The sequence below is a fragment of the Oryx dammah genome, unplaced genomic scaffold (genome assembly GCF_014754425.2).
Source record: "Oryx dammah isolate SB20612 unplaced genomic scaffold, SCBI_Odam_1.1 HiC_scaffold_2, whole genome shotgun sequence".
Classification (NCBI taxonomy): domain Eukaryota; kingdom Metazoa; phylum Chordata; class Mammalia; order Artiodactyla; family Bovidae; genus Oryx; species Oryx dammah.
The window spans coordinates 2920818-2946541 of record NW_024070186.1 but is presented as its reverse complement, the minus strand read 5'-3'; the positions used below and the strand labels follow the sequence as shown (position 1 = coordinate 2946541).

Here is a 25724-nt window from a genome sequence, read left to right as displayed (position 1 = left end):
GCAAATTAACATCTCCTGTTCACTGTGTAAAAACTCTGTGCTGCTGCTGCTAAGGCGCTTCAGTCGTGTCCGACTCTGCGCGACCCCAGAGATGGCAGCCCACCAGGCTCCCCCGTCCCTGGGATTCTCCAGGCAAGAACACTGGAGTGGGTTGCCATTTCCTTCTCCAATGTATGGAAGTGAAAAGTGAAAGTGAAGTCGCTCAGTCATGCCCGACTCTTAGTGACCCCATGGACTGCGGCCCACCAGGCTCCTCCGTCCATGGGATTTTCCAGGCAAGAGTATTGGAGTGGGTGCCATCACCTTCTCCCAAAAACTCCGTAAACAGTAGTAAATAAAAATGGAATACAAACTTAGTCCATTTTAAAGTTTTACAGAATGACTTATGGGGCTTTCAGCCTCCCTCCAACATGACCTACACTATTACTTGAACATCCATATAAATTAGAAACTGCATTATCAATTTTCTGTACTCATTCTAGTTAATAGATATTTGAAACCTACATATATCAGAGATTGTGAAGAAAAAAAAAATCAAATTTGAGCTTAAAGGGAAAAAAAGTAGAGTACATGTGCAAATTCAGAGCTGACCCTCTTACTCCCCAAATCCGTTTCAGTCTTGCTGATTTCTGAAGAGCTGTCATCAATCCACAACCTTCAGGATTCAAAACAAGACCTATGTAATCAAGGAGCAAAGTGACTACTCATTTCTTGAAGAACAGACTACAAATCTTTTTATGTATTAAATGTTCTGGAGGTCTGCAGTTAGTAAAACATTCCATATCACACAACCCATTAGAAGCAAAACTAGAGCATCATTTCAGGAGACTCAGAAAAAAAAATTGATAATACTCAATGCCATTCATGATTTTTTTAAATCAAAAACAAATTTTAACCAGGAAAACAAGAAAACTACCTTAAAGTGATGAAGTGAATGAAAGGAATCTTTCAGAAACCCATGCAAACATAAGAGACGCTGGCGGCACTGGCACTGTCCTCACTCCAGCCTGCGAGGCGGCTAGAGCCTGCGGCGTCTTTGCTCCTAGAGAGCCCCGAGGCAGAGGGAAGTGGAGTGTGAGCTGGGACAGAAGAGACGGGGCCTCCCGTCACAAGGCGGGGAGGCGGAGGCTTGGCTGCTGGCTTCCCAGGAGGCAGGGCCCTTAGGGCCTGCAGCGCTGAGTCCCTGCTCCAGGCTGGGCCCTGCAGCAGCCAGAGCAGCCCGCCCTGCCCTGTCCTCATACAGGCCTTGGGGATAAGAGAGTGCGGATTATCTAAATCCCCGCCTCCCTTTTTTCTTTTCATTTTGTTCCGATGTTTTCACAGGTCTCACTTATAACCAACAAAGGTCCATCTAGTCAAAGCTATGGTTTTTCCAGTAGTCATGTATGGATGTGAGAGTTAGACCGCACAGAAGGCTGAGTGCTCAAGACTTCATGCTTTTGAACTGTGGTGTTGGAGAAGACTCTTGAGAGTCCCTTGTATGGTAAGGAGATCAAACCAGTCAATCCTAAAGGAAATCAATCCTGAATATTCACTAGACGGACTGACGCTGAAAATGAAGCTCCAATATTTTGGCTACCTGATGAGAAGAGCCGACTCATCAGAAAAGACCCTGATGCTGGGAAAGATTGAAGGCGGGAGGAGAAGGGGAGGATAAAGGATGAGATGGCTGGATGGCATCACTGACTCAATGGACATGAGTCTGCGTAAACTCTGGGAGGTGGTGATGGACGGGGAGGCCTGGGGTGCTGCATGCAGACCATGGCATCACAAAGAGTGGGACACGACTGAGCGACTGAACAACAGCACTTACACCAAAGGGAAATAATCTTCATTAAAATTCATATTTCTTAAAAACAAAAAGATACTACTACAGGTTGCCAGGTCCCTGCCACCATGCAGCCTGCGATGGTATTTCTGCACTTATTCCTCACCTTTTGCTTTCCCGGCATTTTGCTTCCTACATCTGATTATCATGTGAAAATCTGGGAGGTTTCACTACTTGCTTCCAGCGGGTTCCTTCCCACTGTTTACAAACACCACAACATTGAAAAGGGCCAGTTCACCATACTTGTCACTTCCTATCACTGTTTCTATTTCCAATCCATGATGGATTTTGTTAAACTGCACTTATTTTACATTTTACAAAATTTTTCAAAGTACAGCAAAATACTAAACTAGCATTACTCCAACTTGTCAAAAATTTCTCATTTTGCTTATGGCAGAGTTTTCTTCAACGTTGTCTTTAGGAAAAGCACAAATCCTTTTTTATATAATTCCTGCCCTTTCCAAGTTACTGAAACTGTACTCTTAAACTGAAAAGGTAATGTCCTTTCCCATGTCCTTGTCCTCCCGGATGAGTCTGTAGCCCTGATATCTAAAATCTCCTTCCTGGCATTCTGACTTCTTTGTTTCTGTAACTGTTTCCCCCCGACGATCACCCCCTCAGTCTCTGGCCCTTGTCCTGGCGCTGCCGCCTTATAAGCCTGTCCAGGGCCCTCCGGGACAGCTCTCTCTGGTCCTCCAGGGTTCCTCTTGAGCTTCACTCCCCTCCTCCCTGCCTGCTCCCCTGGCTGCTCTCCTGCTTCGCAGTCTCATTCAGACCCCATGCCTCCAGTTACCCGCTTCTGTCTTCATGTCTTCAGTCCTTGCCTGGATCTCAAGAACTAGACCTAACTGGCATGCAGGTAGCCCCCGAGGTTGACACTGCCCGCGGGCCGGATGAGACCCCCGTGCTGCTCTGGGTGGCCCCCGTGCCAGCAGATGACACCATGCACTGCAGGAGGAGTACCACGTCCACACCCGTGCGATGAGAAAACTAGAGAGAATAGACAGATGATCAACACAACCTGAAGATGCAGCAGATAAAGACCATGAGTGAAAAAGAAGGCTCAACAAACATGCTCGTGTCCAGCTTTCACAACGAGAGATATAAAGATACTAGTCACTTAAACAAAACTAGAGGCATTTGAGAGAGGACTCAGAACTTACACTGCGAAGTGATTTGACATCTCACAGTGGAAAGAGACACTAAACAGGCAGGCGGATGTGCAAATCTTCATTTCAGAAGACAGGTGTGGATTAGCAACGTTACTCCCAGAATAACTACTAATTTATTTATAACTAATGAAAATTCAGGCCACAGGTTTGCTTTGAAAGCTAATATACATAAAGCTCAAAAAGACAGACTAGAATTATAAAAGCAGCAGCCCAGGACATGCTGTTAGAAATGAAGTAGAAAAACAGGAGCTAGAAAACTGAAAAGGAACAAGCAGAAGAATGTGATTTTACAGTAACAGAAAAGCACAGTTAGAAGAAGGCATGGTCTGCAATGTTATTCAGAGGAAAAGGAAGAAAGTAAGACAAAGATAAGAACAAAGACATCCCGTGAGATACAGTAACACAGAGGTCATAAAGGGGGGCCTTAGTTTTTACAAGAGGGAAACCAGAACGGAGCTGTTGGAGGAGTGAGAGTGGAAGGTGAGGAAATGAAGGTGAACAGCTGCCAGGCAGAGATAACTCCTTCAAAATACTTGGCTATGAAAGGGAAGAGAGGTATTAGAGAGTGATATGTAATTCACATAAATACACATGTAAATAAACAGAGTGCTTCTCAAGCCATGGGAACAGCGCATTATTTCATGTACTTTTATCTTTTCTCATGTGGATACCTCTCAATGTAACATTCATTCCTACTAAGGTCAAAAACAGAGAAGGCAGCTCACTATGAGCACTCTTACTTTTTTCCTGGACATATTAATAATTGAAATCAGAATAGAGAACACCACTAAAAACATTAAAAAAAAAAGAAAAGAAAAAACAAAACCTATTTGCAAACAAAACCTGGTGCAGATGAGATGGAAAACCCTAGAAAAATCAATGAAGAAACTCAAAAAACAAAATAATTCAGCAAGGGAGCAAGACATAAGATAAACATGCAAAAACCAGTAATACTCACATATACAAATAACATCAGATAGGGTATCTAGTGAATAAGAAAGTCCCATTTAAAATAGTAATAAACAATGTTAAATATAGGAATAAATGGAAATGTTCAAAACTTACATGAACAAACACTCTTTAAGACACAAAAGTAGGCCTAAATGATAGGGGGGGGAAAAAAAATCTTGTCCTTGGCTGGTACATCTCAACATCAACATGTTATAAATTTACAAATTTAACTTGAGCTAGAGAATGTTATATTGAAGTTCAAATGGAAAATAAAAATTCAGGAAAAGTTAGCACACACTGAAAAGAAACAGGTGGTGGCAACTCTCATCAAAATATACTACAAAGCCTCCGTACTTAAAACAGTGTGGTACAATGGAAGAGACAGACAGCCCAGGGAAACAGAACACAAAGACCCAAAACAGATTTAGCTACGATAAAGCGACACCTCGGAACACTGGCATAAGTGTGGGCTTCTAAACAAGTGGATAGGCATTTGGGGAAAAGACAAAGGAGACAAAACCTGGGTCTGCTTCTTACACCATACACAAAAATAAACTCTAAACAGATCAGAGATTTAAGTGTAAATAATGAAACCATACAAGCTGAATATCTCCTTTAACCTGAGAGTTCTAAGAGGAAAACTCTTTCTAATGAGAACTAAAATACAAATATAAAACTTTTACATGACAAAAATACCGGAAGCAAAATCAAAATAGAGATGACAAACAAGAAGCAAACATTTGTAGTATAACTCACTAAATAAATGATTAATATCACTGCAGACAGCTTTCTAAAAAAGACCTATAGAAAGTGGGTTTTAAACAGATGAAAAGACATTCAGCTCCACTCATAATAAAATGAAATGCAAATTAAATGTACACTGAGATACCCTTTTTCATCTATCAGATTGAGAACAATCCCAAACTTTCGCGGTATACTGTTGGCAAGGCTGTAGGGAAACAGGCACTCCTGACGCTCCTACTGGAAATGCAAAGTGGTAAACACCAGCCCAGCAAAGGAACCGTGCAAGTATCTGACTAAACTACAGAAGCATTTACACTTTGAATCAGTAAGCCCATTTCCAGGAATTTCCCTGACGATAAACCTGCAACAATGTGAAAATGCATATACACAAGTATATCCATCCTAGCATTATTTGCAATCGCACAATACCAGAAATTACTTTAAAATACACATGTAAGAGACTGGTTGAATAAACCACGGTTCAGTTCAGTTCCATTCAGTTGCTCAGTCGTGTCCAACTTTTTGCAACCCCATGAACCGTAGCATACCAGGCCTCCCTGTCCATCACCAACTCCCAGAGTCCACCCAAATCCATGTCCATAGAGTCGGTGATGCCATCCAACCATCTCATCCTCTGTCGTCCCCTCCTCCTCCGGCCCTCAATCTTTCCCAGCATCAGGGTCTTTTCAAATGAGTCAGCTCTTGGCATCAGGTGGCCAAAGTACTGGAGTTTCAGCTTTAGCATCAGTCTTTCCAATGAACACCCAGAACTGCTCTCCTATAGGATGGACTGGTTGGATCTCCTTGCAGACCAAGGGACTCTCAAGAGTCTTCTCCAACACCACAGTTCAAAAGCATCAATTCTTCTGCACTCAGCTTTCTTTATAGTCCGACTCTCACATCCGTACATGACCACTGGAGAAACCACAGCCTTGACTAGGTGGACCTTTGTTGACAAAGTAATGTCTCTGCTTTTTAACACGCTGTCTAGGTTGGTCGGAACTTTCCTTCCAAGGAGTAAGCGTCTTTTAATTTCATGGCTGCAGTCACCATGTGCAGTGATTTTGGAGCCCAGGAAAATATGGTCTGACACTGGTTTCCCATCTTTTTGCCATGAAGTGATGCGACCAGATGCCATGATCTTAGTTTTCTAATGAAAACTAATGAAATGTATGAGAAGTCTCTAAAACTGACATGATTTCCAAGAGATAGATAAATGAAAACAAGCAAATTGCAGAAGAACATATATAGTATACTACACTTTTGATAACAAAGGGGAAATAAAAAATGTAAGAAAAATTACCTGCTTATCTGTATAAAAGGAAGGATGAACTAAAAAAAAAAAAACAACAAAAAAAAAACAGTTGTTTACCTATAAAGGACCGAGTAAATGGGGGATATGGAAGGACTTTTTCATACAATCTTATTTTTTTGAAAAGTCAATCATTTTCTACAGATTCAAACAATTAAATCAACAATGTGACACTACAAGGAAACTAAAATGAGTGAACTCAGCTATGTTCACACTTAGGGGATAAAAAAAGAAAGAAGTAATCCAAGTAACTGAGAACACGGCATCTGATCATATACTTATAACTGAGTGGGGTGAGGAGGAGAACTTCAAACGACCCTGGAACTGGCGCGGCTGCCGGTAAACATGCTGGTTCTAACACCATGATGAACCAATTCTGAGACGATCTGAGTTGCACGAAGAAGTTAGTGTGTTAATCCCGCTGGAAGCCAACGTTCTAGCTGTGAAAAAAGGAACATGTAAATACGGAGAAGTGGAGACAAGAACGAACGCGGTGGAAGGATCAGAGATACTGATGTGAACTAAGATTTCTAAAACGGGTGTATGTGTGTTTATCAGTTTGGATGTCTGTATATATTTCTGTATCAATGCCGATGTGTAAATATACATATGCCCATACTTTCTATGGGCACTCTCTTCTCTAAAAGGACCTAAAGCCAAGACCCCACAGGGATGAGCACAGTTCACTAATACTATTACCCCACTAAAAGCAATCAGAGTTCCTCAGGGAAATGGCCAAGAGCTGCCAGGGCGGAATAGATCAGAGATAAGTCTGTGACAACTTGCTTTGCCAGAAAGTAAGAAAGCACTCAAAAATGTGATGGGGGAATGCCATGTACTTCTACTAAACCAAACTTGGGACAATTTGAGCATCGAAATAAGTAATGAATTACAAACGACTGAAAAGAACAGACATCCATGCGCTCATACCAATAATAAATGACTAAATGGATAAGTAAGTGAATCAATCAATCAGAAGGGTTTTCCTTACAGAAGAATGCTCTTACTGACTAGGAGGAGGGCTTAAATTGGAAAGTCAGCAGTTTACAACCACTATAGAAAAAACTATACCAGGCAAGAATCCTCAACAGAAGCTAAATCTAGATGAAAATTTTGATGGGGAGCAGGATATTCACATGATTCTAAAGTGTTTCCCAGCTGATTGCTTATTATAGTTACAAGGAAAACAAAACAAAACAAAAACCTTGAACTCTATGGTGGAGAAATCTGGTAACATTCTGACTGATCACAGGTAACATTCCCAGTGTGCCTCTATCTGTGCCATTCCAAGGAGGATACAACGTCATTTATGCAGTCTTCTGGCTGGAATGCAGAACCCAAATCTAATCATGAGGAAAAGGCAGACACCCCAAATGAGGAGTGACAGACAGACAAATGAAGGGTTGAATCACTCAAAAATGTTAACATCATGAAAAAAGAAAGGCTGTGTGACCATTTCAAATTACAGAAGGCAAAAGAGACAAAACAGCTAAATACAATGTCTGGTCCTCGACTGGATATTTGCTGAAGGGAGAAATGCTTCTGTGAGGAATATTGTGGTTTCATGTGAGGAATCTGGAATATGGAGAGCAGATTAGATGTACATATACTCAAGTTACTGAAGCTGAATAGTATACTATAGATATGGACAAGAATATCCCTATTAAGAATATACACTGACAGGCTTTCAGACATAAACATAATCTTTGCTCCAAGTTGAGGGGAAAAACTGTGCACATGTCCACATGTTTGATGGGAGGAAGGGAAGAGATGTACCTGCACGATAAATGAGGTAAAATGTCCACAGCGAATCGAGGCAAAGAGAACACTGTTCTTAAATTATCTGTTAAGCCACCATTTGCAATTTTTTCTACCATATTATTCCCACGGTAAGTTGAAGAGAGTGAGGTCTCATGGCGTGAACTCATCAGAAGCGAGCCCTCTCGCTCTTACTCCAAAGTCTAGCACTGATTTCAACTATCACAGTATATTACATTTGGGATGTTAGCCCGGGTGGCTTGAAAGTTAAAGAATCTGCCTTCATTGCAAGAGACCTGGGTTCGATCCCTGGGTCGGGAAGATCCCCTGGAGAAGGGAATGGCTACCCAGTCCAGTTTTCTTGCCTGGAGAACCCCATGGACAGAGGAGCCTGGCAGGTCACAAAGAGTCAGACACGACTGAGTGATGAACACTTCAGCTCCAAGACTTCCAAGGTTGTTTGGTCTATCCTATCTCACCTCCTGCAATTCTCTGCTAAGATTCCTTCCTCTGTCCCCCTACCCTCAAACACTACAGTGGCTTCTTGCCGCAGGCTCTCCAGCACACAGTACAATGGCCAACTTTACTTCTTACAAACCCCTCTGGAAAATCCTTTAGCTGGAAATTCCTGGATTTCAGCTCTCATACATTTTCTGGACTATACTTTACTTACTCCAATAGGCACCTGGCTTACTCACTTGTTAGGATTTCAGGAACCATTCAACTGAAATATTAAACTTGTTTCATCGCTTGCTCATGGCTGTCCTCATTCTAGCAAATACTGAGACTGCTCCTTGTCCTCCCTTCCACTTGCCCACCAAATCTGACTGGGATCTCATTCAGAGATCTAGAAGATGCCCATTCAGTTTTAGAAGATTCACATTCACATTCTAGAAGATGCCCTCTCAGTTCTCCCAGATCTGGAGGTGTCTGCCACGCTTAGTCCCCTCAGCAGACAAGGGCTGTAGCAGTATCATTCGCACAAGGAACAAGAATGGAAAGTGTGTTGTTAGTGGCGTAACCATCAGGACAATTTCAAAAGTTGTCTTCATCTCTTATTTTGATTAAGAAAAAATAAACACTGGAAAGAAGCCAGTGTGTGCATATGCTGAAAGATAAGAATGGTTGTGGTTTTTTTTTTTTTTTTTTTTTTTAAAGAAAAAGGATGCCGAATGCCATGGTCAAGTAAATTTGGAAAATGCTACACGGAATAAAGCTACACCAGGTTCTTAAGATTTTTTAATACAAATCAATATATGTTGTAATTCTCTTAAAGAGGAGTAAAGTATACAGTGCTTTCTAAACTTATTTGACCACAGGCTTTTCTACTGAGAGCTTCACCTGGGAAAAACATACCACAGACTATATACTATGGAAATGCTGCTACAATGTTACTGGGAGAAAGTACCAGATTATCAGGAATTTGTCAAGATTTAAGAACCAAAAGAAACCAACTGCTTAACATTAGCAGAGTCCTGTGAAGCTTCCCACCTATAATACAGAGGAGCTACAGATCCCAACTGTAATTACTTAAAGACCAAAACCCTGGAGAGTTCTAGATCAAATATTTGCCTACTTCAGGGCCCCATGAAAATTCTAATGTCAACTTCCTGTCGTCTCCTCCAACCCCCGAACGGCCAATGACCGACTAACTCCAATCTGCCTCTTCACAATTACAACACACACATGCAGAGAAAAGGAGAGGTTTTGGCTGAGAAGCTTCTCAAATTTTAATATGTATACAAATTAGTTGGTAATGTTGATCAAAATGCAGATTCTGATTCAGCAGGCATGGGTTTGGGCACCTATATTCTGCATTTCCAGCAAGCTCGCAGGTAATACCAATGTTGTCAAACAAGGGACCTCACTCTGGCAGAGTTCTGGGCACCTTACGACAAAAAAGAGGCCTCTAATTTATAAGTATCCACTAGCTCTCCTTCAAACTGCTTTTCAAAAGTCAGATTCTCCCAGATGAAAACAATGAAGCTTTCAGTGATCTATAAAAACTGAAACTGTGTACAATAAAAAGATACTAAAATCATTATTATCTGCTAACAATTATTTTTCTTTAGAAATGGCAGTCTCCTGCATGTTGCCATAAAAGTGCATGTATTTATACAAAAATCACTTAAGTCTAAATCCTCATTCTACTTCTGTATGGAAATACCCACTGAAGCCTGCGGTGGTCAGGAGTCGTCTCCACCTCCAGTGACTCACAAGGCTACAAGGAGAAACGACTGTTGCCATGCCTCCACCCAAAGAAGGACGCATAAAGCCCGCATCTTTCCAGTGATTTACTGAAAGCAGCAGCTCATTTTAATAAAAGCATCCCAAAACATAAAACTGATTGAACCAACTGCTGTGGTGGGCACACACAACAGCTGATCAAAATCATTCAAGACTTTTATTCTTATAGATCGTCTTTCAGGCTTTGATAATTTTTTCCCATTCTATACTTTAACCTTGAAATTGAACTAGAGAAAAAAGAATTGGTAAATCTATAGAATATAGTTTTAATCTAGAAAGTAAGTCAATTCAAGACAATAATAAATAAGATCACATACAGCCTAATGCCCAAACCGCTTTTCTAGGATGTACTTTGAGTAACAAAAACTAAGAATTTAAACTGAGTCACTTTTTTGTGTTGTTAAAAATTGTGTGGCCTTTCCTAGAGACGGCACTGCCACCATACCACATACATTACCCCCATCCCTTACAAAAGAAAACTTGGCACAATTAGAAATTATGTCTCTTTATAACTGGATTTCCTTGATATTAAACATTTTAAGATTTTATTTAACTAAAAAACAAAGACATTTATCCTTTCATTGCATGTTAAATGATGCCTTTATTTGACTTTTTATAAGGTAATTTTATAGTATTTTTGTCACAGTGAAGGACAAAGATAAGCCAACTGTTTAGATTCCTCTCCTTTATGTTGTGTCTTTGATCACTAACAATGCTGCGTGAACAGCCAACAGAAGGCTGACATTTCATAAAATATGCAGTGATAAAAACTAATACTGTAGCATCTGGGAGTGATATATAAAATGCAGAAATACACCTAATAACTGTGATCTTAAATTACAAGTTACTAAAAGCTAAATAAAAAGCATACCTAAGAATAAAAAAGTGGCAAGATTACAAAGGGGTTTTTTTGTACTCTTTTTTCTAAAAACAAAGTTTTAAAAAAATTTAAGTCTATAACACTTTCCCTGCTATTCTATGCATAAAAGCCAGCTACCTTCTAAGAACAGGGTTTCCATACTATATACTTTTCAACAATTGAAGAATACATTACAAAATTATCATTGAAAGGGTTTGCAGAAAATGCGAAGGAAATTCCTTCTTCTTTAATACTTAAAAAATGTCAAAACTGATGATGGAAAAGCAATATATCACTTTGAAGCCATGATGCTAAAGAGCATCACCAAGGGAAGCTTTAAGACTATAATAATCTAAGCAAACATGCTCACAATCCCTGTACTAACCACAATCTAAAGCTTGAGTCCCTGGTACACAACAGCAAAGTAAATTGTGCTCAGATACATTTAAATAATTTTAACTTTACCGCTAAACATTTGTTTGTTAACAGTGGGAAGCAAGTAAGGTACTCAATAAAGAACATTCAAAAGTAACCATGTGAATTTTCTTTATAGCATCTGGTTTAATATTCCACCTATATCCATCAAAATCACGGTCCAGTAGAAGTGCTTTTGGTTTTTGTTTTGTTTTTTTTAACATATATGCTAAGGGGAAGTGAAAAAATAAAAGCCATATTCAGCACTTTAAGAACTCTGAATTATACTTTAACTAAAGAAAACAGACAACAGTTAAGTATGTGGGAGGCAATTGTCCTTGTACTTATAATTAGCATCTGAATTTAGGGATTTCACTGCTTAATGCACACCCACCCGCCTGTTATTCTTACATGGCTTTTTATGTCACTTAATGGAGACAAATACACTTTTCCCTCCTCATATTTACATCAACGCTATTTAATTTTTTTAAAGCTGTTATAATAGGTTAAACGGCAGTCTCAACATCACTCTTCATCTCCCACTGGACAAAGAACGGCATTACAGGACTGAGAATAGAGAAGGCATATTTACATTCATAATGTCCCTAACTATAACATTTATGTAAATTATGATTTTACATTTGCAAATACAATAATTTTTCTTTTCAGTGCATACTTTGCCATTCTTTCAACATTAACTTTCTATGGTTATTACAATCTCAAAAAACCATACCTAGGAAACATGTGATATCGTTCAAGCCATTGGAAGAAACATTTAAGTTAAAATAATCATGTCTAATAATGTATTTAACTTTAATCTTCTTCTATAAAAGAGAACTTTAGTATATTAAATATAAATTTTTCATAGATATTCAATGATAAACAAATTACTTTAACTGTTTAAATGTGAATTTTCTTTATAGCATTTGGTTTAATATTCCACCTATATCCATCAAAATCACCGTCCAGTAGAAGTGCTTTTGGTTTTTGTTTTGTTTTTTTTTAACATATATGCTAAGGGGAAGTGAAAAAATAAAAGCCATATTCAGCACTTTAAGAACTCTGAATTATACTTTAACTAAAGAAAACAGACAAATGTCAAAGAAAATGCGAATCACCCTTTCCACTCTCTTGCACGGCCTGTCAGTGCTGAGTACACACAGAAGAAAACAACTGCTTTACCCTCTGAAAACCTGAGAGCAGTTTACTGTATCAAAATTCACGCTTGAGGTAAGAAAAAGTATACATACCAATAACAGCAGCCGAAAAAAAGAAGGCGATTTTCAGGGTTTTCACTTGTCAAAAACGTAGCAAACCACAGTCCTCAACCGTAATTAAATAAGTACTGCTAAGTTAGCTGCAGGATATTTCTCTCTCCCTTCTAGAATGGAAAAGTCCATGAATATAGGGTCTTTACTTCTTTTGTTTAACCCATTATCAATACTTCTTGGGTAATCAATTAATATTTATGAAAATAATGAATGAGCAAATATCAATTTATCATCTGAGATTTGTAATGACTAATACTTAGTCCATAAGAGAGATCTAAGGAAACAAAACATGGTCCCTCATCTCTTCACACTTAAAATCTATTAATAATTAACAGTACAGAATCTAGGCCCAACTACAAACAAGTAATAGTGCAAAACACCAAACAAAAAGGGCCTTGTATAGGTAACAAATCAAAACAGGACTTGAGAGAGGGTGAGATCAAGGTAAACCAAATTTTTCAGAAAGATTTCACGGAGTGTGCAGGACATGAGCTCCAAGTTAGGAAAAAAGTACACAAGCTTTAGAAGAGCACGTTTAAAAAAAATACGACAGGATCACAGGACAAAAGGAGAAGTGAGATGAGGAAGGCTATGCAAATCCAGGAAAGTTCTCAGTATGTTGGCACCATTTTGACAGAAATGGAAGACTTTTTTGTTACTCACTAGCGGAGCACACGGAGAAGGCAATGGCACCCCACCCCAGTCCTCTTGCGTGGAAAATCCCATGGACAGAGGAGCCTGGTGGGCTGCAGGCAATGGGGTTGCGAAGAGTCGGACATGACTGAGCGACTTCACTTGTCACTTTCATGCATTGGAGAAGGGCACAACTTAGCAGCAGCAGCAGCAGCAGTGGAACACAGGCTAAATAATAAGCTTAGGACAACTCCACCAAAGAACCTTGAAAATCACGCTAGAATCAGTATTTTGTAAAACCCTAAAAGGGAAAAGGGCTCAAGTGGTGAAGAATCCACCTGCCAAGACAGGAGAAGGAAGTGGCAATGGGTTCCACTACTCTCACCTGAAAGACGCCATGGATAGAGGAGCCTGCCAGGCTTCAGACCATGGGGTCAGAGAATGCTGCAGCACATCCAGACAATAAGGGGAAAGAGTCTGACAAAGAATGTATATATAACTGAATCACTGTGTTATACACCTGAAGCTTACACTACAATTTTTAAAAAATATGAAAATCAGGTTGGAGATTCCAAATTTCAATCTACAGACAGAGTGGGGTTATTAAATGTTCCTAAGCAGGAAAGCAATGACAAACCTAGACACTGTATTAAGAAGCAACAACATCACTCTGCCAACAAAGGTCTGTATAGGAAATGGATACCCACTCTAGCATTCTTGCCTGGAAATTCCAGGGATACAGGAGCCTGGTGGACCACAAAGAGTCAGACCCAGCTGAGCAACTAACACTTCCACTTTCAGTCTTTCCAATGGTCATGTACGGATGTGAAAGCTGGACCACGAACAAGGCTGAGCACGGAAGAATTGATGCTTTTGAACTGTGGTGTTGGAGAAGACTCTTGAGAGTCCCTTGGACTGCAAGGAGATCCAACCAGTCTATCCTAAAGGAGATCAGTCCTGGGTGTTCACTGGAAGGACTGATGCTGAAGCTGATGCTCCAATACTTTGTACACCTGATGCAAACAGCTGACGCACAGGAAAAGACCCTGATACTGCGGAAGACTGAAAGCAGAAGAAGAGGGAAACAGAATGAGATGGTTGGATGGCATCACTGATTCAATGGACAGAACTTGGGCAAACTCCAGGAGATGGTGAGGGACACGGAAGCCTGGCATGCTGCTAAAAGTCGAACAGGACTTGGTGACTGAACAATAACAGCAAAGTAGAAGAATGACAGAATAAAAACAACACTTTAGGGAAATTAACGTGACAACAACACATGGGATGGAGTTCAGCGCAGAAAGGGCATCAAATACTCCAGACATGAGCAGAGCAAACCCTTCTGAAGTATTCGAGGCATGAGGCTGTAAAGGAGTAGATGGGGCTGGCCTTTAAGAATGGTAAGGATCTGACAGAAGCAAAACCCACTACAACTATAAACTAATTAGATATGATGAGTAAGGGAGCAAATTCCTAGGTCTAAGAAACAGATCCTAAAGATAAAGGGAGGCAAGCTAAGAACGGCTAAATTCTGCTGGGACAAGAGGATGCATTCCGTTCTTCCAAGCATTTCAACATGTTGGGAAGCAAAGTATTCGAGACAGTAGGAAATGGAGTAGAGACATGAGAATGTGGTAAAAGGCACAGAGGACAGATTTTACTTGTTGACTTTTTTACCTTTTTATTTTATATTGGAGTATAGGTGGCTAACAGTTCTGTGTTAGTTTCAGGTGGACAGCAAAGTGACCCCATTTTATCTATACATGGGTCTACTCTCTTCCCACTTCGGTTGTTGCACAACCTTGAGCAGAGTTTCCTGCGCTGCACAGTGGGTCCTTGCTGGTTGTCTATTTTAAGCTCAGCAGTGTGTGTATGTTGACCCCGAGCTCCAGATTGTAGAGTGTGCTATGAGGGTGCAATAGTGCAGACCTGGAAAAGGAAGGGAGAGGACGAGTAAAAAGCAGAGGCTGAAGATTGAGCCACACTATTAACAAACTCTATAATATACCTGTGGAAAGCAACGAAAATGAAAGGGACTGACTGGCTTCATGAGACAGCTGAGTCCAGGATGACTCACAAAAGGACCACAGTGTCCAAAGATAAAGAGCTCACAGAAGCTTACCCAAGCAGCGCTGGAGAAAGTAAAAAAGAAACCATAATTTGTAAATTGTTTCTCTTTTTGTTTGAATAAGGAAGTATCAGAATATAACCTAAGTACCTGAGGAAACCATAAAATGTTTAAACACATTACTTCCTATTATATTATTTCACTAAAAGAAGAGGCTAGGATATTTTTCTTTTAAAGTGTCCGAATTCTATAATACACATAAATGCCCACAGAGGCCAAAAGCAACACCATACTCATCTATTCTTTACCCTTTATATGAACCACAGTGCACCCCTCATTTTTTCACATCTATATTACTTCTAATTTCTTTATTTCATTTTCTGAGGTTTAGGTCAGTTATCTACATAAAGTAGGTATTATGCTTTGATAACTACCAATTTCAATAAAATATCTCAGTGAGAAAAAATTTTAAATATTGTACATATTTTTACAACATATACAGTCAACCTATTTTGAGGCTAATTTACAAGGTAGAGTTTACACAAGAACATAAGAGAAAAGAGAAACATAAGGAAAAGAGAAATTAAGACGAATGCTCTTGCCCCCACTCAGAACAACCACATGCAAATACTGATGTGTAATAAGGTTGTTAAAAGTTGTCTTCCGGAGTATACTTTATCTGAAGAATCCTGAGAAAAATTTAATTGTGACAAGATTTAGGGATTCCGATGGGTAGAGAAAAGCTCTCTAAGGTCTGATCTTCATTGTGATACATAAAGCGGAGACGTGTTCATTCCTCAGCCAAAGCAGCACTTGCTCTGAGATGAGTACGTGAATGCATGCAGGCCACGTGGGTGTCACGCTCGACTGGAAGATATTTAAGCTCATCAATAAGTCAGATACGTTCTTAAACATGCTAAGTGGTGGTTTATGTGAGTTGGGCTTTCTGTACGGCATATTAGTGTACTTTTCGTGTATGATATAGTGAAATCGGTGACGTGCTGTGTCTGCCGGCTCCATCTCCGCCGACAGCAAATGGAGTGTGAAACTGGCATTGTAAACGGAAGAGGAGGGACTAACTTTAGAGGCATGGAGCATGGGCTTTATGTATTAGGCATTGCTTAAGTAAATCTGAACCCTGACGGGTTCACTATTAAATTAAAGACTCAACTATCTATAAATTACCAAGTATCCAATATCTACTTAGCTTATTAAAATAAGATAAAGGATTAAAAATCATAAATTGGTCTTTTTTAGATTGTCCAAACAAGAAATTAATCTATTTGAATACAAAATTATATTCTGTGCTTTGGGAAAAATTCCAGATGATAAACTTAGTTGAAGAATAGACAAAAATGGCAATTTGGTCTTTAGACAGACATAAAATACATGATCGTTTTCTTCAATGAATGTAGTTTAATCTACTAAATTAAAATTTGCAAAAGTGTGAAACAAAAATACTCAAGTACTTACTTTATTAAAAAGGCAGCAGTACCAACAAAATTTGTTTCTAGAATATAAAACCACACCCTCTGAAAAAATAAGAAGCTATTTAAATGAATGCAATGCCCAGGGACCTCTTCGATATAAAGTCTAAAGATGGGGAGTGGGCACTGTGGGGAGAGCCGGTCTTAACCCCTCCTCTTTCCACGCAGTAGTCTAAGGACAGCATTACAAGCGACAACAGAAACTTAGACACAACTTCCTGAAGCTGCCTTGCCTCTAAACACTGAGGAACAAAAGTATGGCAGAACTCAAAGGCAAAAGACTAAAAGAATGATGGAAGGCATCACACCACTGAACATGTAGCCCCTTTGTCTACAACAAATGGGCAAAAAAGAAACAACATACCTCCTCCTTGCTGACTTCTGACAAGTCAGGAAAAGGCTTCAGGACCATCGTGAAAGTGTCAAAGGGAACCAGGACAGGGAACACCAAAGGAGAGAACTGGAACATACATTTTAAAGAGAATTGAGCCTGGGGTTTTATTTGCATTTTAAGTAATTCTACTGGCAGCTCAAATTGGATAACCCTATAATTTACTGGCCAAACTATGACATTTCTAAGAGTTAAAAGACCTTGTAGGAGGCAAAACACTTCACCAGTCCCTCCAAAGACGCCTTTGTCTTACTCCCTTAGACCTGTTACTTCACAAGGCAAAAAGTCATTTGAAGAAATGATTACTGATGAACCTTGAGCTGGAGAGATTCTAGTGAGCCGAATCTAATCACATGAGTCAAAAGGAAAGATGCAAGGAGAGAAGGGTCAGAAAGGTATCAAGGAGGATTCCAATAGCTGTTGCTGGCTTTGAAACGTGGGGAGGGGGCCATGAGCCAAGAAGCAGCTCTCAAAAGAAGCTGGATAGGGCTCCTGGAGCACAGGAAACAAGCAAAAGAATGGAGACCTAGGTCCTACAATCACACGGAAGGGAGTTTTGCTAACAAACTGAAAGAAGAGGAAACAGATTCTCTGACCCTGATTTTAGGCTAGGAAGACATATACTGGACTTCTGAACTATACAACCATATAATTAAAAATGAGTGTTGTCTTAAAACAGTAACTTTGCGATAATTTACCTGGAAACAATAAAAAACAAAAACAGGGATGCTAAAAATAATTAAGGCAAGATAGTAGGCATTCAGACTTAAATTGAAGAAAGTAGGGAAAACCATTAGACCATTCAGGTATGACCGAAATCAAATTCCAAACCGTTATACAGTAGAAGTGACACACCGATGCCAGGGATTAGGTCTGAGAGACAGAGTGCCTGAAGAACTGCTGACGGAGGCTTGAGACACTGTACAGGAGGCAGTGATCAAGACAATCCCCCCAAAACAGAAATGCAATACCGCAAAGCGGCTGTCTGAGCAGATCTTGCAAACAGCTGAGAAAACAAGACAAGCTAAAGGCAAAGGAGAAAAGGAAAGATATACCCACCTAAACGTAGAGTTCTAAAGAATAGCAAGGAGAGACAAGAAAGCCTTCCTAAGTGATCAGTGCAAAGAAATAGAGGAAAGCAATAGAATGGGAAAGACTAGAGATCTCTTCAAGAAAATCAGAAATACCAAGGGAATATTTCATGCAAAGATGGACACAATAAAGGACAGAAATTGTATGGACCTAACAGAAGCAGAAGATATTAAGAAGAAGTGGCAAGAATACACAGAAGAACAATGCAAAAGAGATCTTCATGACCCAGATAACCATGATGGTGTGATCAGTCATCTAGAGCCAGATATCCTGGAATGTGAAGTCAAGTGGGCCTTAGCAAGCATCACTACAAACAAAGCTAGTGGGGGTGATCAAATTCCAGTTGAGCTATTAAAAATCCTAAAAGATGATGCTGTTGAAGTACTGCACTAAATATGCCAGCAAATTAGGAAAACTCAGCAGTGGCCGCAAGACAAGAAAAGGTCAGTTTTCATTCCAATTCCAAATAAAGGCAATGCCAAACAATGCCCAAACTACTGCACAATTGCACTCATCTCACGCACTAGCAAAGTAATGCTCAAAATTTGCCAAGCCAGGCTTCAATAGTATGTGAACCGTGAACTCCCAGATGTTCAAGCTGGATGTAGAAGAGGCAGAGGAACCAGAGATCAAATTGCCAACATCCTTTGGTTGTTGGCAAAAAGCAACAGAGTTCCAGAAAAACATCTACTTCTGTTTTATTGACTATGCCAAAGCCTTTGACTGTGTGGATCACAACAAAATGTGGAAAACTCTTAAAGAGATGGGAATACCGGATTACCTGACTTGCCTCCTGAGAAATCTGTATGCAGGTCAGGAAGCAACAGTTAGAACTGCACATGGATCAACAGACTGGTTCCAAACAGGAAAGGAGTACATCAAGGTTGTATACCGTTAACCAGCTTATTCAACGTAAATACAGAGTACATCATGAGAAACGCTGGGCTGAATGAAGCACAAGCTGGAATCAAGACTGACAGAAGAAATATCAATAACCCCAGGTATGCAGATGACACCATTCTTATGGCAGAAAGGGAAGAAGAACTAAAAAGAACCTCTTGATGAACGTGAAAGAGGAGACTGAAAAAGCTGGCTTAAAGCTCAACATGCAGAAAACTAAGATCATGGCGTCTGGCCCCATCACTTCATGGCCAATATATGGGGAAACAATGGAAGCAGTGACAGATGTTACTTTTGGGGGCTCCAAAATCACTGCAGATCGTGACTGCAGCCATGAAATTAAAAGACACTTGATTCTTGGAAGAAAAGCTATTACCCAAACTAGACAGGTATTAAAAAGCAAAGACATTACTTTGCCAACAAAGGTCCATCTAGTCAAGGCTATGGTTTTTCCAGTGGTCATGTATGGATGGGAGAGTTGGACTATAAAGAAAACTGAGCCCTTAAGAATTATGCTTTTGAACTGTGGTGTTGGAGAAGACTCTTGAGAGTCTCTTGGACTGCAAGGAGGTCAAACCAGTTCATCCTAAAGGAAATCAGTCCTGAATATTCATTGGAAGGACTGATGCTGAAGCTGAAACTCCAGTAGTTTGGCCACCTGACGGGAAGAACTGACTCTTTGGAAAAGACCGTGATGCTGGGAAAGATTGAAGGCAGGAGAAGAAGGGGGTGACAGAGGATGGGATGTTTAGATAGCATCACCGACTCAACGGACATGAATTTGAGCAAGCTCTGCGAGCTGGTGGAGGCCAAGGAACTCTGGCATGCTGCAGTCCATGCGGCTGCAGAGCCGACGTGCATGAGCGACTGGACTGACCGAGTGGGCACTCCATGGGCTTCCCAGGCGGTGCAATGGTAAAGAATCCGCCTGCCAATGTAAGAGACACAAGAGACGCAGATTCGACCCCTGGCGCAGGCATCAGGCAGATCGCCTGGAGCAGGAATCCGTGGCCCAGTCCAGTATGCTTGTGTGGGAAGGTCCATGGACAGAGGAGCCTGGCAGGCTGCACTCCATGAGGCCGCGAAGAGTGACAGGGCCTAGTACGCACATGCGTGCACACACGTGCATGTGCACACTCACACACAGAGCAGGATTTCAAAGGACTGTCTCAAACAAACTGGGCTGATGACTACCCACCACAGAGCTAGCTCCTACAAGCACAACTAACTCACCAATACATGTTTCTGAATAGAATTATTTTATCCAATAAAGAACTCAAACCTCTAGCTTATCAATGAAAATTTTTAATCCAAATCATATTTAGTTAACAAGTCTTAACTAATTTCCAGAAAAGAAACCCCACAAGAAGCTGCAAATAGTCATCAGGTACGTTTATTCCCCAGGAAAATTAAAATGGCAATTCAAGTGTTCAGTTCAGTCTAGTTGCTCAGTTGTGTTCAACTCTGTAACCCCATGGATTACAGAACGCCAGGCTTCCCTGTCCTTCACCAATTTCCAGAGTCTACTCAAACTCATGTCCATCGAGTTGGTGACGCCATCCAGCCATCTCATCCTCTAGCATCCCCTCCTCCTCCTGCCTTCAGTCTTTCCCAGCATCAGGGTCTTTTCCAATGAGTCAATTTTTTACATCAAGTGGCCAAAGTACTGGAGTTTCAGCTTCAGCATCAGTCCTTCCTAATGAAAGAATATTCAGGACTGATCTCCTTTAGGACTGACTGGTTTGATCTCCCTGCTGTCCAAGGGACTTGCAAGAGTCTTCTTCAACATCAAAGTTCAAAATCATCAATTCTTTGGTGCTCAGCTTTCTTTAGAGTCCAACTCTCACATCCATACATGACTACTGGAAAAACCAAATGCTTATAATTCATTTGGTAAAGAATCCGCATGTAATGCAGGAGACGCCGGTTCGATTCTTGGTTCAGGAAGATCCGCTGGAAAACGGATAGGCTACCCACTCCAGTATTCCTGGGCTTACCCTTGTGGCTCAGCTGGTAAAGAAACCGCCTGCAATACACAAGACCTAGATTCGATCTCTGGCTTGGAAAGATCCCCTGGAGAAGGGAAAGGCTACCCATTCCAGTATTCTGTCCTGGAGAATTCCATGGACTGTACAGTCCTTGGGGTTGCAAAGAGTCGGACATGACTGAGTGACTTTCACCTTCATACTTGTGACACATTTCAAGTACTAACATCTACTAATTTCCTTTATTCTGTATTATATCATATCTTTCTGTTTTCCTAATAAAAAATTTCCTGTCACTAATAACAATTCACAATGAAATAAAACAGAGAAGGAAAGTTCCCTTTCCTCAGCATGTTAAAAATTATTCTATTAAAAAATTCACTAATTTAGCCAGAGGAGGTCAGAGAACATGTATCAGTGGAAGAGGTAAGCATTAGACTGAAACTTAGGCTCTACTTTAAGATGGGAAAAATAAATAAAAATTAAAAAACAAGAACAAAAAAAAAAAAACAAAGGAATGCTCTTTATCATTGAGGAAAAGGAGCCAGAGGTCCAGAAAAAAACAGTATCTTCTCTTTCAACACAAGTTACTCCTGAAGACATTTGCATTTTGTTAAGCTTGAAAGACTATTTCTGGAATAATCTACTTAAGAATAAAGTCACTGTGAAACTGAATATACATTTTTTAAACTCAATGTAATTGTCACTAAATTCAATTTAAAATTAAATATAAAATTATTGGACATTGTACATATCTCCCCCATTACATATTCTTTAAGAAGTAGCTTCCTTTTCGTACTTAGCATAGAAAAAGCGAAAGACAGTATTACTTACTCAGTTGTTGTCCACCTGTTTGCAACCTCATGGAGTATAACCTGCCAGGCTCCTCTGTCCATGGAATTCTCCAGGCAAGAATACTTACAATCATTACTAATTTCTATTTCTGACATTAGATGACAAGAAAAAAAATTGTCAACTGAATTTTTCTCTTTTTAAATCTGCTGAGGTCCTCTAATATCTAGCATAGAACCCAGTTCATATTAGGTAATCAGAACTCACAAGCATCACCAACTCAATGGACATGGGTTTAGGTGGACTCCAGGAGTTGGTGATGGACAGGGAGGCCTGGCGTGCTAGGGTTCATGGGGTCGCAAAGAGTCAGACACAACTGAGTGACTGAACTGGACTGAACTGAATCACTGAATGAGTCAGTCTCTCTCAACCGTGATGGTTAATTTTATGTGTCAACTTGACTAGCCTAGATATTTCGTTTAACATTATTCTATATGTTTCTGAAAAGGTATTTTTAAGATGAAAGGGAAAAAAACACCCAACTGAATGCAGAGTTCAGAGAATAGCAAGGAGAGCTAAGAAAGCCTCGTTAAGTGAACAACACAAAGGAATAAATGAAAAAAATAGACTGGGGAAGACTAGAGATCTCTCCAGGGAAACTGGAGACACCAAGGGACACTTCATGCAAAGATGGGTAAAATAAAGACCAGAAAGAGCAAAGTCCTAGCAGATGAAGCAGCGATTAAGAAAAGGTGGCAATGATGAACAGAAGAACTGTACAAAAAACTCTTACTGACCCCAATAACAACATAGGTGTGTCCACTCACAAAGACCCTGGAGTGTGAAGTCAAGAGGGGCTCAGGAAGCAGGACTAGGAACATGGTTAGTGGAAGTGATGGAATTCCAGCTGAGCTATTTCAAATCCTAAAAGATGCTACTGTTAAAGTGCTGTACTCAATATGCCAGCAATATCTGGACAACTCAGCAATGACCACTATCCTGGAAAAGGTCAATTTTCATTTCAATCCCAAAGAAGGGAAACACTAAAGAATGTTCAAACTACCATACAATTGCACTCATTTCACATGATAGCAAGGTAATGCACAAAATCCTTCAAGCTAGGCTTCAACAGTACATGAAGAGAGAACTTCCAGATGTACAAGCTGGGTTTTAAAAGGCAGAGGAAGCAGAGATCAAATTGCCAACATCCACTGGATCACAGAGAAAGCAAGCAAATTCCAAAAAATATCTACTTCTTCACTGACTATGTTAAAGCCTTTGACTGTGTGGATCGCAAGCTGTGGAAAGTGCTTAAAGAGACGGGAGTGCCAGACCACCTTACCTGACTGCTGAGAAGCCTGTGTGCAGGTCAGGAAGCAAGAGTTAGAACCAGACAGAACAGTGGGCTGCTTCAAAACTGGGAAAGAAAAACTGTCAAAGCTGTATATTGCCACTCTGCTTATTTAACTTATACGCAGAGTATATCATGCAAAACACCAGGCTGGATGACTCACAAGCTAGAATCAAAATTACCGGAAGAAATATCAATACCTCAGATATGCAGATGACACCACCCTTACGGCAGAAACTGAAGAAGAAATAAAAAGCCTTTTGATGAAAGTCAAAGAGGAGAGTGAAAAAGTTGGCTTAAAACTCAACATTCAAAAAACTAAGATCACAGCATCCTGTCCCATCACTTCATGGCAAGGAAATGGGGAAAAAGTGGAAACAGTGAAAAACTTTATTTTCGTGGGTTCCAAAATCACTGTGGATAGTGACTGTGGCCACAAAATCAAAAGATGCTTGCTTCTTGGAAGAAAAGCTATGACAAACCTAGACAGCATTTTAAAAAGCAAAGACATCACTTTGCTGACAAAGGTCCATTTAGTCAAAGCTATGGTTTTTCCATAGTAACGTATCGATGTGAGAGATGGACCATAAAGAAGCCTGAGCACCAAAGAACTGATGCTTTCAAACTGTGGTGCTCGAGAAGACTCTTGAGAGTCCCTTGGACTGCAAGGAAGGAGATCAAACCAGTCAATCCTAAAGGAAATCAGTCCTGAATATTTATTGCAAGGACTGATGCTAAAGCTGAAGCTCCAATACTTTGGCCACCTGATGTGAAGAGCTGACTGGAAAAGACCCAGATGCTTGGAAAGACTGAGGGCAGGAGAAGGGGATGGCAGAGGATGAGATGGCTGGATGCCATCACCAACTCAATGGACAAAAGTTTGAGCAAGCTCCAGGAGATGGTGAAGGACAGGGAAAGCCTAAAGGCTGCAGTCTGTGAAGTCACAAAGAGTCAGACAAGACTTAGTGACTGAACAACAAAAACAACATTTAAATCAACACACTAAGTAAAACAATTTATTTTGGAGATGTTGGTGATGGACAGCAAGGCCTGGCGTGCTGCACTCCATGGGGTCGCAAATAGTTGAACATGACTGAGCAACTGAACTAAAATAAAACAGATTACCAGAATTAATATTATCAAACTGGCTGTAGTCCTTTATTTTAAAATAAAGGACTGATCTCCCATGAAGTAGAGGAAATTCTGCCGGCAGACTGCCTTGGGACTTAAAATGTAACATCAACTCTTGCTTGTTAGCAAACCTTGCAGATAATGGGCTTGTCAGTCTCCACGATTATGCAAGTCAATTCCTTAAAATCTCTTTCTACACACACACACACATACACACAGCTTATTAGTTCTATTTCTCTAGGTAAATCTGACTAATACATCAACCTTATCAATGAATTGGCGTTAGATCATAGCCAATTCCCCATCTCTAACCAAAGATAACTTTTTGAGTATATATTTATAAAAAGAGCTGTCCAAAAATGAACCACAGTGGTATCTAAAGAAGGTTTCCTAACAATATTTCATAAAAAGGATGTTTTTATTGGAGGGGAGTCAATTTTGTTGTGCTAAGTTCAAGTGTGTTTAAACATACTTAGAAGGTTACTAAACTGCTAACACAAATACCATTCTAAGACAGTCCATCTCTTTATCTTGGGTTACATCAAATGCTACTCATGAAAGAGAGAAGATACAGAACTTTCAGTACGCATCCCAAACTCTCTATTCCAGCAACAGCAGGTAGGTTTTCTCACATGGTAACTCTGGTTGACCAGTAATGGCTCCCTAAATTAGAGAATATTATGGAACCATCTTATGGCTAAGCAAGAACAAATACCATGAACTGATGTCTGCAATAAGCAAAGAAAAGGGGATGCATGTACGATACATGTATCTGCAGTTACACCCTCTGGAGAAGTCTACACTCTGCTGAGAGCCAAGTCACACAACTGGTCCTCCTCAGGACCACGGCGGGGTTTATAACACAGGGGACACATGTATGGAGCTAAGGAGGAAGCTGAGCCCATAGCATACCATGACAGCAAATTCTACACTTTCATAGCATACCTTCTGACTTTTGTACTTTACAGAGTTAGAATTTTCTCATTAAATCAGGTGGCAAACCCCACGGACAGAGGAGACTGGCCGGCTACAGTCTATGGGGTCACAAAGAGCTGGAGCCGACTGAGCACACACAATCAGATCTCAGAAGGCAGATGCTGTACATTATCCACTGAAGAGAAAAGTAACCCAGAATTAGCTGTCTGAAGTAGGCGTGTGCATGGGGTGTGTGTTCAGTCACATCTGACTCTTTGAGATTCTATGGACTGCACCCCACCAGGCTCCTCTGTCCATGGGATTCTCCAGGCAAGAATACTGGAGTGGGTTGCCATTTCCTTCTCCAGGGGATCTTCTGAATCCAGAGATCCTGCACTGGCAGGTGGATTCTTTACCCTTGAG

At 40.4% G+C, this 25724-nt stretch overlaps 1 protein-coding gene across 4 annotated transcripts in view; it reads right to left on the bottom strand.

Moving 5' to 3' along the window:
* Positions 1–25724, bottom strand: part of TBC1D5 (TBC1 domain family member 5) — a 585769-nt gene that overhangs the window by 445650 nt on the left and 114395 nt on the right. The window contains exon 3 of one of the 4 annotated variants that reach the window (XM_040263514.1): positions 592–655. The exons of the other annotated variants lie outside the window; for them this stretch is intronic. The gene's annotated coding sequence lies outside the window, so the exon portion shown is untranslated. The remainder of the gene's footprint in view (positions 1–591; positions 656–25724) is intronic. 4 annotated transcript variants of the gene reach the window in all.